Source organism: Bombina bombina, chromosome 2 (genome assembly GCF_027579735.1).
Source record: "Bombina bombina isolate aBomBom1 chromosome 2, aBomBom1.pri, whole genome shotgun sequence".
In the NCBI taxonomy this organism is placed as follows: Eukaryota; Metazoa; Chordata; class Amphibia; order Anura; family Bombinatoridae; genus Bombina; species Bombina bombina.
The window spans coordinates 176,187,456-176,199,512 of NC_069500.1; the positions used below are offsets into that span (position 1 = coordinate 176,187,456).

Sequence of the window (12,057 nt, forward strand, 5' to 3'; positions counted from 1 at the left end):
TGCTGTAGAAATTCTATTTAAAACCATGCAGAAATGTTTCCTCCTATACACAAATGGTAGGTGCCCCTTTTGGTAGATATAATTTTTTTTTTTTATATATATATTTACATTCCAGCTTTCTGACCCTTTATGCAAGGACTTTCTAGATGGCATTTTAAATAAGATTTTTACATCGGCATAACATGTTATACACAGGCTAAGATTTTTCCGTGTTTAAAATGACAGGTTAACTTAACACTTCAGTTTACACTACAGCTGACTTAATTTTGAAATGCATACAAACAAGCCTAAATCCTGTATTTAACCAAATTTAATGGTATGAGACCTAGTGCCACAGCTTATGGTTCCACCAAGACCATATAGTACAGCTGGGAACATTATGTACACTAGATTTGAAGTCTTGCTCTGGGAAATAAAAACCCCAAACATGTCAACCTTTTTAAAGTACTTTTCTTCATCTACCCATTCTGACAGATCAATGTACAATTTTGAATTGACGGATATATCATTTTATCATGCATGTCACACTTGTTTTAGGAGATGGCAATGTGCAGAAATGTTACCTCCTGTGGATGTCTGTCTTTGTGTTTTTATTGGTGTTTACTCTGAGTGTATATAATCTTTCTGTAGATCTAAAGGGTTCGTGCATTTTCTGTGGATGTGTGTCTGTGAATGATTTCTGTGAGGGTGTATGTTTTCTGAGGCAGTCCTCTGTGGGTGTTTTCTTTTTGGGGGTGTTCATTGTCTGTCCCTATTTATGACATTTTGACCTTACTGATTATTCACATCTTTCTACAGACTTTGAGACAGACCTTTCTGGAAGTCACCAATCCACCACCAGTTTGTTTTTGTTTTTTATAAAACCAAATGTTTCTGTAGTGTAGCTGCCACCCACAATAACCTACACCCCCCCTCCCCTCCCAGATCCCTTGGATAAAATTCCCCCTCCATAAATTACAATTTTGATGTTCCATAGTGTAGCAGTCCCACCCGCTCCCGTGTGTGCTATCAGTGCCCCTGTGCCCGATGCCACCCCCTCTGACCTATTTCCACCAGCGATGGGCTGCCCACCCACCAATGATCGGCACCATCACTGGCCAATGCAGAGAGGACCACAGTCTTTCTGCATCGGTGGGTAAAAAAAAAAAGTATTGTAGTGATGCCTCAATATTGAGGCATCACTGCAATACCTTGAAAGTGTCTGGAAGCGATCACAATCGCTTCCACTGCTTGAAATACCAGAGGAAGTGTCAGGTACATCCTTGGTCCTTAAGGGTTTTTTTTTTTTTTTTTGTAGGACGTCCTTGGTCACCAAGGAGTTAAAGGGACATTAAACTGCTGGGCATTACAACCGTAGAATAGTTGCTATTCATTATGCTGTTGCTGTAGCTTTCTTGAAAGCCGTATGCTAATTTAACTGCTGCAATGGTGAAGCTCTACCTCTGTTCTGGGGCCTGCCATCTTGGAACACAGGTATTCTAACATACTGTGTATAAAATGAAAGTCCTCCAGCTCCCTGTATTAAAATGACACTTTTTTTTTTTGCCATTGGTCCATGTTACAGCAACTTTTTCGGGCCAATCTCAGCCCTTCATCATGCCAAGGTTGGCCTGAAACATTGCTGTAATTATGTTGGACCCATGGTGAAATAATAAAGGTCTGTCTTTCAGATAAGGTGCTGTCTTCAAATCTGCATTTGTGAGTATTCTCAAACACTGACTGAAGTAGTGACCATTTACATATTAATGAGGTTGTCAACTTTTTTGACAACTGGGTAATGTACTTCAGGTTAGGGTGCATGATACAGAGCAGGTGCTTTACAATTTTGCAGTGGCTGCATTGCTCTATTGAGTGCATTGTAACAGTTTTATGTAACTGTAAAATTGTGAAAAAAAATGTAAAGATCACATGATGCATCATGCACACTAACTCCAAGCAAATGATACACTAAAAGAGGCCAATATTACTGATCTATGAGCGTGCACAGGCTGTCAGAATATTTGAGCTCCAAAATGGTGGTGCCCAGTGGCGTAGCATGGGTTGTCAGCGCCCAGGGCAAGGCAAGTATTGCGCCCTCTAACCCATAGAAGCAGGATCATATTTCACAGAGCAGAGTGTGAGAAGTCAAACTGTTTTAGCGCCATTGTCTCCAAAGGCTAATGGATAGCCGTGGTAACCTGTGCACTTGTGCAGATTTGCAGGGCAAGTACAAGCTATGCTAACATCAGAAAGGAAGACAGGGCTGCTGGATTTTAGCTTGTAGCTTTGCTGCTGCAGCTGTTCTGATTTAAATACAAAATGCAGGTTTCTTAGCTCAGCACATTACACTGTGCAGACCATGCATATCAAAGCCAGGCATGTCATGTCTGGCTGGCAGTAAGCATGGTAGTTACAGTTTTTGAGTGAGGGAAAACCATTGCTCTGCTCAGGGCCGGCGCTTGCATATAGGCAAGTTAGGCATCGGCCTTAGGGCGCCACAGTATTGGGGCGCAAACTGCCGGTGACAAGCAGCAGCAACTTTTTTTTTTACATTTGCGGTCCACTCCGCCCCCAGTCCAGACAACATTGAATTTTCTTTGGGCAAATTGGGGTGCCGTGCTAGTAATACATACATAGGGGTTACATTTTTAAATATTGTCTCAAATTCAATTTATTCAAATGTTTCCCGCGCGCACAGGCTGCATCTGTTCAGTGCGCGCGGGCTTCTGTAGGTAAAGGAGGAGGGGGTGGAGCAGCTATGCAGGAGCTCAGCTGCACTGTCCTGGCTGGGGAACGGATTTGCAGAACTAGCTCAGTTCTGAATTGGCAGCAGCAGACAGTCAAGTCAACTCACAGGTAAAGCAAAGCCTGTTACCAGTTTCTATAGAAAAAACAAAGCTTGTCCTTTAAAAGCAATTGTTTATTTAAGCAAACAGCTCAGAAACTGCACCACGGAAAATAGATCAGACAGTTAAGTACAAGTTTACTTTTACTCCACTGTCTGAGCTATTTTCCATGCTGCACGTTCTGAACCGTTTGCTTAAATAAACACTTGCTTTTAATGATTTGTGGGAGTATCTGCTTAATGCAGTCCAAGCTCCGTGCAGAGTCAGAGAGATACCGTGCTGTGTTAAACATGATCAGGGAGCTGTTCCTGCAGAGGGAGGTCACAGTTTAACTAGGAAATCAGACACAAGCCCCTCACAGTAAGCAGAGGGGGGATGGGTAGGGAGAGAGTTTTGCTCGGCTGTCTGTTCACTGAACTGAAGTGTTTGCTAGTTCAGCTCAACTTGGGGATATAATATGTGATTTTAATAAGTGACAATCATGACACTTATGCTGCTGTAAACATGTGTGTGTATGTTTGTGTAAATGTGTATGTATGTGTAAATATGAGTGTATGTATGTGTAAATATGAGTGTATGTATGTGTAAATATGAGTGTATGTATGTGTAAATATGAGTGTATGTATGTGTAAATATGAGTGTATGTATGTGTAAATATGAGTGTGTATGTGTAAATGTGTGTGTATGTATGTGTAAGTGTGTGTATGTATGTGTAAATGTGTGTGTGCATGTGTAAATATGTGTGTATATGTAAATGTGTGTGTATGTAAATGTATGTATGTATGTATATGTACGTGTGTGTATGTATGTGTAAATGTGTATGTATGTGTAAATGTGTGTGTGTGTGCATGTGTAAATATGTGTGTGTGTGCATGTGTAAATATGTGTGTATGTACATGTGTGTGTGTGTGTGCGCGTGTGTGTGTAAGTGTGTGTGTGTGAAAATATGTATGTATGTGTGTGTGCAGGTAAATGTTGTTACCTGCACATTATGTCATGCAGAAATATCTACTACACATTACTAGAACATTTTATTAAGTAGCAGGGTATATCTTTTTTTTTTTTTTTTTTTTTTTTGGGGGGGGGGGGGGGCGGGCGGGCGGCAAAATGTGTCTTTGCCTGTGTAGCCAAAAATCCTAGCACCGGCCCTGGCTCTGCTTACAATGAGCCTTACATGCATATGTATTTATGTGTAAAAACCCAGCAAACCTTTTCTCAAAGTTTAAGGGCTCTAGCTGCAGCCTGCAAAAATTGTAATAGATGTCTATCAGGAGTGAGACTTTCAACTGCTGAATATAAAGCACATGTATCACTAGCAACCTGCAAGGTGAGATCTGTGCTGTGTTATGTAGCTACCCTGACAGCTAATCAGCCTTCAGTTTCCTTTTTCATAAGCATGCATACACAGAAACACACACTACAGCATACACACAGAAATTACAGATCTTATAGACACACAGGCACAGTCGCAAATACTCAGCAACACCCATATGCTGCAGAGTATACAAATATATACACACACATGTACACAGTCTCAAATACTCAGCAACACGCATGCTGCAGAGTATACAAATATATACACACACATATACAAAGTCTCAAATACACAGTAAAAAAAGGGAAAAGTTGTGTTGCTCTATATCTTTGTAAACTACAGATTAGTCTTTTTTTTGTAACAAAAAAAAGTTAGCCACAGGCCTAATAACCCTGTCAAACAACAAGTCATGTACCATGAGAATAATTGAGACTAATACAGAAATCTTTCAGTTACGTTGTACTCTCTACATAAAACTTTCTATTTCTCCTGTATCTTTCACTTTGATCCCTACATGTCCGTATTTCTCTCACTCTGTGACCTGGCTGCTTCTCCCTGTTACACACACACTGCATTGTCCTTATCATTCTCACTCCTTATTTGAAATTTCCCTCACCTTTGCTTGACCTGGAAGCTTTGTGTACAATTGATCGGATCATCGGCCTGAGTCCTCAGTCCAGCTCCCTCCCTCCTTACTCCTCCTTAGCACCCCGGCTTCTCTTGCTGCCTGGAATGGAATCAAATTACACTCAAAGTTGCAACTACACTGGAAGCGGAGCTAAGAATGTGGTATAGGTCAGAATATGTGTGTGTGCTAAGTAATACTGTGTGTGTAGCTGTGCAGGATTAGTGACTTTAGATCATGGTGAACACATAATGAAGAATAGTTTTGTGTAGGCTGAACAGTGAATCTGTTTACCAGTGTGTGTGTAATCTAAGCATGTTAGTGGTTAAGCATACCATGCTGGTGTTCTTCTACGGGGCAGGTGGCACAGTAATAGCAACAGCACTCAAAGAGCAAGGAGCCTCATGCCTGCATCGGCCGCTGTGATCCAATACCATATACATGCTGATACACAATGTCTGTTACTTTGGCACGTGCAGCAGCAGGTAAATGTTATTGGAGAAGAAAGTGCATCACATGGCAACGTAGGAGCCAATAGAAAGGCATTTTTTTTTTATTTCTAGTACAGCGCCGAGTGGCTCAGGGGCAATGGTGGCCATGTCAGTGCGGGTCTGGGACAGACCCTTAAATTCGCAAAAAGTGACAGTTGGGAGGACTGCAATAAAATATATTTTTATGTATAAAAAAATAATAATACATTTTTTTTTAAAAGTTTCCTCCCTTAGTGCTGCATCTGCCTGCAGTGGAGGAGGTATGACGTGAGACAGTAAGAGCGCAAATTTTGCGCCCTTAAGAATTATGCGCCCGGGGCAACCGCCCCTGTGGCCCCCTCCACACTACGCCACTGGTGGTGCCCAGTGTGAAGAGGCAGAGTTTTACTATCTGTCAAGCTATTAACCTGATTTGAACAGAGATGCAGGAACAGGATGAAATGCAATAACATAGCAAGTAGTTGCTATTCTTTTGTAGCTGTACACAGCAATGTAATGTCACTTTAATTTTGATTTCTATGTCCCTTTAAAGGGATGTGAGGGACATAAAGAGCCGAGCTCTGAGATGGCTTCTTAGCTTGGAGCTCCGTGCAGATTTATTAGCAATCATAAGCAAAACATGTTCTTCTACCTTTCCAGGCATATGGATATTTAAGGCATAATCTCTCAGAGGTGTGGGGCCGGTCCCTACTATATAATTTGCACGCCGGAGCACATTGAAACGGATTGCCCGACATCGTGGCCTACCACACCACCAAGCCTTCTGGAATTAGATGCGCACGCCACGTTACATCTTCCTCCAAGTCGGACATCACCTACCTGGTCGGATACCCCGCCTGAGATATACTGGGGTCAGTCTGACAACAACAAACCGTCAGCTGATAAGTCGCAGTTACGGCAAGTAGCAAAGAAGCAAGGGGTTAAAGCCGCGACAAGGCCCGGCAGTACCGCAACTACGTCACAGAGCTTTCCGTGCAGGAGAAGGCACCTGATACTAAATCTCCCCTCAGACCAGACAGCAATTCCCCCACCGGAAGCCTCAAACAAACCGAAAGGGGACCAGAGACAGACAGCAGGCTGAAGATTGATCCATGGTGGCCTCAAAATACAGCTGGGAGGTAAGAGGTAGATGAAATGACAGGGCCCAGTGATTTAAGACAAACAACATTACTGTGATGGTTGCCGCATAGCCCCTTAACCTACTGTAAAGATTAAGAGACTGCTAAATATTTAAACAAGACGCACTTTTACACGCAGAGCTGTCTTGCAGTAAATGTAAAAACCTTCTAGTACCACAGAGAAGCTGAGTGTGAGATTGAGCTACGCAGCAATAATTATCTAAACTGCAGTGGATGTGACAAGGTGTTACTACAGTCTCTCAACTTTCTCCAGATGCCTGTATTACTTTTAAAGTCAAATTACTTTACTGGTCTTCAATAATTAATAAAGAGCCTCATTATATTTCTGAAACACTTGCCCACTAATTCAGACATGGCAGCTAAAAAGATCACTAAACTGGACAAGACTCTTAAATCCACACCTATGCAAAATTATCTCAAGCAATCTAAAGGATCACTCATAACAGAGTCAGTAGAGGGATTGGAAGATGCAGAACATGAGGCTAATTTTAATACACTAAATGCCTCAGGAAACTCGGCACATGTGACAAAAGCAGACCTTAGCATGCTTGTTTCTAAAGATGACATGGCATCTGGTCTGGAAAAACTAATGAACAAAATAGACAGTTTGCATTCTTCAGTTACAGCCAGTTTGGCTGAAATTAAACAGGACATATCTGACTTAGGTGATAGAGTGGAAATGATAGAGAATGAGCAAGAGACATTAACTGAAAGTGTGGCAACTAACTCTGACTCTATCTCCACCCACCAACAACAAATTATAGATCTTCAGGACAAGATGGAAGATCTTGAAAATAGAAACAGAAGAAATAATATTAGGCTTAAAGGGGTGCCGGAAAGTGTGGAAGCAGGGGACTTGCCTAAATATCTTACACATCTTTTTAAATCTATCACTGGTGAAGAAGGGGATTCAGATTTCCCGGTGGAGAGAGCCCACAGAGCCTTGAAACCGAAACCGAAAGAAGGCCTTCCACCCAGAGACGTTATTGTTAAAATGCTACGTTTCCCTGATAGAGAGACCATTATGTCTGCATCTAGAAGCCATCAACCTTTTAAATTTCAAGGCCACGTTGTCCAGTTCTTTCAGGATTTATGTGTGCGCACTCTACAGCGAAGATTCTCCTTGCGCCCTCTCACATCTATGCTACGGAAGCATAACATCCCCTATAGATGGGGGTATCCTTTTGCCCTGCACATCTCCCACAACAGCAAGATTTTTACCATCAAGTCTGAACAAGACATTCCGGAGATTTGTCAATATCTGAGTCTTGATCTACCAGAGCTCCCAGGAGATCCCTCCACATCACAGATCCCTAGCAATAATGACCCTCAACACTCTGCAAGGAAGCCTAGGTGGACCAGAGTAGTGAAAAAGGGGGGAAAAAGAGTTAAATCCTGAACTGATGCATCGGGTAATATCAATATGACATTATTTGCTTAAAATTAATCCTAGAGGGGGCCGGTACCTGCTCTCTTTGCCATCTTACTTATGCCTGTATGTTTATTGCCAAGTTTTATATACTACTTGCTAAGAACATGTTTGATTAAGATCCACTGCACACACACATGTTGAAGATATATCTATGTACGGACACGTAGGTGCCCGAATAGTTAGCATTGTTGAATTTTTGTTTTTGGTTTGTTTTTTATAAACCTGTTCTTCTGATGAGGTTGGTTACTGTGAAAGTAATTATTTAACTAATATTCTCCCATTTAAGATTATAACCAGCTTCTATTCCAATTTTCAATCTTTGTTGTTGTTCTCCCGCAAATTCCACCTAAAAATGCAATGTTTGTGGTTTTTACTGCTATTATTCTATATAATGTTTACACACACATATGACTCTCCCGACAATTAACTTAGGCTCGCACAATGTGAGAGGGTTGAACACAGATATCAAAAGACGCACAGCATTTAACCACTATAGAAATCTTCATGCAAATGTGATCTTTTTGCAAGAAACCCATCTTACCAAACCACAACTTCCTAAGTATTGGGCCAGAGGCTTTCAGCAGAGTTACCACTCTGTAGCTGGGGAGAAAAAAAGGGGGGTTTCAATCCTGCTACACTCCTCATTACAATTTGAACATACCAAAACAATAGAAGATAAGGAAGGCAGGTATCTGCTGCTGCAAGGTAAACTACAAGGGGTAGACATAATATTCTGTAACATCTATGCCCCAAATGAGAGGCAGGATAGGTTTTTCAAAGAAATCACGCAGTTACTAACAGACTGGTCACAATATAGGATCATATTGGCTGGGGATTTCAACATTGACCTACAGGCACTTAAATACAAGCAAAATCCACACCTGTCCAGAAAGCAAACCCATTTAAGAACAATAGCTAGTAGGATATTGAACTCTTTATCCCCACACACTTTAATTGATACATGGAAAGCGTTGTATGGGGTCACAACAGACACAACATTTTTCTCGACAGCTCACACCAGTTACTCTAAGCTAGACTATATTATGATTAGCCAGATCCTATACCCATTGCTACTATCAGCCAACATACATCCATGTACATGGTCAGATCATTCTATTACACAGATCCTACTTCAAGGTATAAATGATCCCAAGAGGACTCAAACCTGGACATTTGACCCCTCATGCCTCCAAGACCCACAGACAAAAGACAAACTGACTCGGGCAATGAGGGAGTACTGGTCGGTCAATCAGGGTTCAACAGAGAATCCAGTATCGGTGTGGGCGGCTCATAAAACCGTAATTAGAGGGATGCTAATCAAAGAGAGAGCGAAAAAGAGAGGAAAAAGACACATTTGACGATAGACGGTTTAACCAGTGACATACAGACATTGGAAAAAAACACAAACTTACATTAGATTCTACCACCCTAAAACAATTAGATCAAAAACGACAACAGCTCAATGAGATTCTTAATAGACAATCGGTAAAGTATGCCCACAGAATGAAAACACAATACTTTTTATTTGCCAATAAACCTGATAAATACCTGGCCAAAAAGATTAGGGACAACTACATAGCGATGTCAATCCCGACTATACACAAGGAAGACGGTGGGGTGACAGGTCATCCTCAAGAGATTGTGGATGCTTTTGCCTCATTCTACAGGGAATTATACGATGGTAAAAAGTACCGCTACACGGGACATGCTCGCAGACTTTCTCACTAAGGTTAAATTGAGGAAAATTACAGACACAGACAGAGATATATTAAATTCCAAAATTACTACAGTTGAAGTTGCGCAAGCCATTAAAGACCTTAAACCTGGGAAAGCCCCAGGGCCTGATGGCCTTTCGGGCGAGAACTACAAATCATTCGCTGGCGTGTTCATCCCACATCTCACACAGTTAGCAAACCAGGTACTAGAGGGCAAAGAGCTACCTAGAGACCTGCTCCAAGCTAAAATAGTGGTAATCCCGAAGACGGACAAGAACCCAAAATATTGCTCCAGTTACAGGCCAATCTCCCTCATAAATCAGGACATTAAAATTATTACAAAAATTCTCGCCAATAGATTAAAACAAATTCTACCAAATATAATACACCCTGATCAGGTCAGTTTTATTAAAGATAGGGAAGCCCCAGACAACATACGGAGAATGGTGTCACTGATGGAGTACCTTAAAATTCATGGAGTGCCTTCTCTGCTTCTCTCCCTGGATGCGGAGAAGGCATTCGACCGGGTGGACTGGGAGTATATGCTGACGGTTTTGGGGGAGATGGGATTTGGTGGGCCCTTTCTGTCAGCAATTAAATCATTATACTCTACCCCAACAGCGTTTGTTAGGGCGATTGGCCACCAATCACGCACTTTTGATATTTTGAATGGCACGCGACAGGGGTGTCCGCTGTCGCCCCTGCTTTTCGCGATATGCATAGAGCCACTAGCTGAATCTATTCGAAGAGAGGTGGAGGTTAGGGGACTAGAAGTAGGGGGAAAGTCATACAAAATAACGCTATTTGCGGACGATGTCCTTTAGACACTGACCAAGCCACTGATCTCCTTACCCACTGTCTATAACATATTACACAAATTCTCAATTATATCGGGGTACAAAATAAACAGTGACAAATGCGAAGCCCTACCCATTAACATCCCCGAGCCAACTATTAAGCTAATAGGCGTCAACTTTGATTTTAAGTGGGTGTATGACCAGGTTACGTATTTGGGGGTAAAGCTGACACCAGATCACGACAAACTTTATCAGGCAAACTATCTTAAGCTATTCAAAACTATAAAACAAGATATCGCGAAGTGGCGACAACATGGCTTTTCGTGGTACGGGAAACTTTCCACAATTAAAATGAACATATTACCCAGATTGTTATATCTTTTTAGAACACTACCTATCAAAGTACACACAAAAAACTTAGATACCGTACAATCTCAATTACTTTCTTATTTAAGAGGAGACAAACATGCGAGAATACCTGGCTTCTTACTCACACGCCACAGACAGCTAGGGGGTGTGGGGTTCCCAAACTTGTGGGACTACTATCAGGCTGCTAGATTGGCCCAGTCCTCTATACTAGGAAGAAGAGATGGTGATATTGTATGGCCCACTTTAGAAGCCTCAATGGGTGGACTAAGTTCCCCAGAGGATGCTCTTTGGAAGAGAGACGGGCTTGGGGCTATAGGAACATACAAACCACGAGCACTTATGCTATCATCCCAACAATGGAATAAATCAATCTACACAAACAAATTAGTACCGGAATACACCCTCACACGACCCTTAAAATATATCATGCCAAGTGAGAACCACAAAATCATTGGTAAATGGGAAAACAAAGGCTTGTACAGAGTAGCAGACTTTGTACACCAAGGATCCACTCTCACATTCACTCAGTTACAAGAAAAGATTAGTCCACATCCCCTACACTGGTTTTTATATCTCCAGATAGCATCTGCTATTCATTCTTACACTTTGAGGGGTGGGGGTAAACAGACCACGATACTGGAGAGGCAAAGTAGCGCAACAAATAGACCCAAGCAAGCTATATCACACTTATATATCGCTATTCAAGCGTCCAAGCTTAAGAACAAACCTCCCATTATTAACAAATGGGAAATAGATTTAGGATTAAATATATCAGGAGAGGAGTGGAACATTATGTCATACGAAGCCAGCAAAGGTCTATTAAGCGCAGATCTGAGGGAGAATAGCTTTTAGTCAGTGTTCCGATGGTACTTAACTCCAGAAAGAATGGCACATTCCATCAGTGGAAGCTCAAGCAATTGCTATAGAGGATGTAAGACTAGGGGAACCTATATACACATGTGGTGGGAATGTCCCAAAGTTAGAAATATATGGTCACAAACATCGAATCTCCTGTCCACAGTGTTGGGAGACCAAATAGTGGTGACAGCTCCACAGGCTCTACTTAATATTAGGAATAGGAAATATAACACTTTCTTCAGAATCATCTTCACGATAGTCAGGACCGCTATAGCTAAGCACTGGAAGACAGGTGTCCCGGAATGGTCGGAGATTATTAATAGAATCAATAGCATACACGCTATGTACGAGACAGCTGCACATTTACAAAACACGATGGATACTTTTGGCAAGGTTTGGTTCTATTGGATAATAGGGGGAGTCAATAGTGCTCACGCATAAAACCTGAAATTAAAGGGGAATAGGAGACTAACACCTTTGAGATACATTAA

General features: G+C 41.7%; 1 protein-coding gene across 1 annotated transcript in view; it reads left to right on the forward strand.

Moving 5' to 3' along the window:
- Positions 1–2,728: 2,728 nt before the first annotated feature.
- The window catches only part of LOC128647710 (uncharacterized), a 50,200-nt gene continuing 40,871 nt past the window's right edge, over positions 2,729–12,057 (forward strand). Inside the window, exon 1 of the mRNA XM_053700451.1 lies at positions 2,729–2,835. The gene's annotated coding sequence lies outside the window, so the exon portion shown is untranslated. The remainder of the gene's footprint in view (positions 2,836–12,057) is intronic.